Consider the following 3,903-nt stretch of genomic DNA (forward strand, 5'->3'; position numbering starts at 1 on the left):
AATAAATGTTATTGTAAATTGTATTGTTGTGTGTATATTAAAACGTATTTATGTTAAAAATGAAAAGTGTATCAATATTGTTGGCAAATAACATAAAATAACTACATATCGGCTGCTAAATCCAAAGTATAATTTAACTACTAAATTTAAAGTTGTCATTTTGCCTTGTTTGATCGGTGTTGAGTCTAATTTACATTTATTTCGGTCTAATTTCTTTTTCGGCTTCAATGTGAGCTTTTTGGGTCTCGAGACGTTTATTTTCTCTTTCAGCTTCAATACGAGTTTGTTCTTTCTCGTTCTCGGCTTCGATACGAGCTTGTTCGAGCTCGAGTTTTAGCTGGATCTCTAATTTATCCTTATCACTTAACCCCGATTGGCTAGAAGGGACCTAGAGTATTCCCCCAATGCTTCTCCAGGCAACAAATCATCATCGACTAGTATTTTGATAATACTCTTTTTTAGTTCATTTCTTCTCATTGACCTTTTAACTTCTAGTTCTAGAACTTTAGCAATTTAATGATCTGAAACCAAGCTAAATGATACTTTAAATTTATTAGTTAAATTATACTTTGTATTTAGCAGCCGATATGTAGTTAGTTTATGATATTTGCCAACAAGATTGATACACTTTTCATTTTTAACACAAATACGTTTTAATATACACACAACAATACAATTTACAATAACATTTATTACAAATAGTTATTACAAACATTGATTTACAAACAAAAGTTTCATAATGTATTTGAAAGCCTTATAGTAGTGTAAAATAAAAAAACTTTGCCTATCAAGGATACATCTTGGTGTATGTTTGCTGTACAACAAATACAATAGTCATTACTCCTTCAACTTTTTTACAACTTAAGGATTAGCTATCATTATTGTGAGCTTAGGGGTTAATGCTTAGTGACTAGGTCTGTAAATATAACACAAGAATATCGACTTACCTCAATTTAAAAATACTAATTCCAATAAAATCCCTGTACGTTTTACTGCAACTTAAGATACAAGTGTCTGATGCATTTTTCTCCACTGCTCGTCAAGTTTTAATTATGAAAAAGAAATCGGGTCGAAAGAACAATATAACAATATATATATATATATAATAACGTCTTGGTTAAATTGTAGAGCTCCATTTGGTGGCGAACTTGATTACCAACGCGCCTGGGCTTTCTATAACTGAAGTGCAGTTCTCAGTTACATCTATCTATCTATATCTATATATGTACACACATACAAGAACAAAAATCTGTATCTGTCTGTTTGTCCTTTATCTAATTACTTCTACTCACTGGGCCAATCTCAACCAAACTTTGTGGGGTGATAGTTTGGAACAATGGACATGTTAATGCTTCACAACACGCGTTATTGCTGTTATTTAGCATTTGTTACCTTTATAGTAAGTTAACGTTAACTCCATTCGTAGATGACGCCACGTCCTTACACAGAAAGAAAAAAAGAATATTAAACATACAATAAGGCAACAAACACACTAGAGGGGAGGTCACACAATTGTATATATCTAAAAGATTTGGCGAGCACTCTCTTTGAAGCAATACAGTGAGAAAAATAGCCACTATTGCAATACTACATAAATTCAGATGAAGTTTCTACTCCAATAACCACCATAAAGCTGGTATGAAGAGCCGTTTCTCGAGTTATACCAACTTCCTCCTTTGATCAGTGACCTTTCAATTGCTGCCAATGACCATCTATTAATTAATCAGATGAAACAACGTGGAAGGACATTAAGAGTTGGGTGTTGAAAGCGCCTTAGAGAAAGCACCACACCACCACTAATTTCGCCGCTACCTCTTCCTACAAAGTCATTATGGCCATCGCACTGTAATTACGATGTTTTGAGTATTGTAACGAATTTGTTATTATATATTTATTTTAACATGAAAGTATATTTATATTAGATTTATGTTTTAAAACATGCATAGCTTATAGTGATAAATATTTATTGCGAAACTCCCGCCTGTTCCCCAAAGTTATAAAAAATTGTCGACAGTAAAAATCAACAATATGTGTATGTATGTAAACGTTTAAATGTAGCCAGTATTATTAGGTAAAGCTGAATTTTCTAGAAAGCCTCCATACGCCTATAAATATAACCAACGCTCCGCGCCAAAAGAGAGTATCTATTATTGGTTTGCAATAGTCAATGTGCTATTAACTTCGGAAGCTATAACTGTGATTGTTATAACGCTTACCAATCGGTAAACTTCAGATATTTGACCAGGAACCTTTACAAAGTTCGAACATTACAAATCATTTAACTTCATGGATTCTCATCGGGCATTAGTATTGTCAACGCAAACATTTCCTAACATCACCAGTAGGAAAAGTATTAGCTTGTGTGGCTGATGAATAATGAAGGACAAGGCTAGCTAGCTTCCCGTTAAACGAATCATACCTACATCAACTCGTAATTAACTCGCTCATCATGAATCCTCGATAAGATATCAAGCAAGTTCCAGTCTAGAAAGAAGACTTTATATTGCTTGTAAGATTGACACATACATAAAGAGATTAAGCTTATACATTCAAGAATTTTATATATTGAAATAAAAACTTCACGCGAATGCCATTAACTGAACAAGAAATAAGAGAGAAAAAAACACTTGTCAGACAGCTGAATGCGCTAACCCCTAAGAAAATAATTCCTTTGTGCCTGCCAGGGCTTGAACCTGGGACCTTCCGCGTGTTAGGCGGATGTGATAGCCACTACACCACAAGCACTTATTTGCAATTTTTTTCTAATTCTGATAATTTCACAATATATACAAATGTAACTTTTGAAACTTTCAACGTTTTTAAAATTAGTCAAAAACTCAGAGGAAATTAAAACCATGAAAAACACAAAAGAATAATAATCTTGTGGTCTATGAGACTCAAATTAGGTTTGCTTGGAGTTGTAAATTGTGAGTCGAACGTATAGAATTACGTGAAAGAAACGAAACTTCAATCAGGGGTATTAAATAATGTTGACATCTTTCATGACATAAAATGAAATTCTGTGCCTGCCAGGATTTGAACCTGGGAACTTCCGCGTGTTAGGCGAATGTTTTTTTTTCTTTTTCTCTTTATTAACTCACCCTCATAGAGAAGGTGTAAACAAACATACATCAGTTATTCAACACATCTCATGACAATGTCGATACAAATCTGGATAGTAATAAAAAAATACTTACTTAAACTACATACACAGAAATTTAGTAATAACAAAAGAAAATTTTGCTAAAATTAACAAAAATAAGATGATCTAAACTGTTAAACACGAAAAATCAAATAATAATATCATACCAAATAACGACATAGAATGTAACCCTAAACACCTTCTCTTACCAAATGTCCAGAATCGCGATAAACATTATAAAAATCTGACAATTTGTATCGTAACCGAAACCGTAAAAAATCGAAATAAATTTAGCTTTAAATTGAGCTTTAAAGATATTCACAAAATGAACACCAACATCAACTTACTACGAGCAGAATAAACCACAAACTCAGCTATACACGAACACAAGCGTAACAATCTGAAGTGATTCGAACTCAAATGGGGAAAAATTCCAAAGAAAGCCACCTGTTCTTTTTCTTGGTCCATTATGCTATGGCCTAAAACTATCTTCAATAAACTAAAAACTAAATTCCACATATCTTGTATTTTGGAACATTGGAAAAACAAATGAGCAATAGTTTCTCTATCCACACCACAGAAGGAACATAAGCTTCTCCAAAACTGATGTGTACATGGGGGTGAAAATTATTCTGTAAAGCAATAAATATCTTACGCAAGGGAAGACCCTGAAATAAACTAAAATCCAAACCATTATTACGTGTAAAATACAAAACATGTGTGGGGAAGCGTCCCCCCTGAAGGTAATCGAGAAGAAAGAC

The 3,903-nt window shown here is 33.2% G+C and overlaps 1 non-coding gene across 1 annotated transcript; it reads right to left on the reverse strand.

Moving 5' to 3' along the window:
* Positions 1-2,672: 2,672 nt before the first annotated feature.
* On the reverse strand, positions 2,673-2,745 carry Trnav-aac. Its single transcript has one exon. It is a non-coding gene; the product is annotated as a tRNA-Val (tRNA).
* Positions 2,746-3,903: the final 1,158 nt, after the last annotated feature.

Source organism: Limulus polyphemus, unplaced genomic scaffold, assembly GCF_000517525.1.
Source record: "Limulus polyphemus unplaced genomic scaffold, Limulus_polyphemus-2.1.2 Scaffold7326, whole genome shotgun sequence".
Classification (NCBI taxonomy): Eukaryota; Metazoa; Arthropoda; class Merostomata; order Xiphosura; family Limulidae; genus Limulus; species Limulus polyphemus.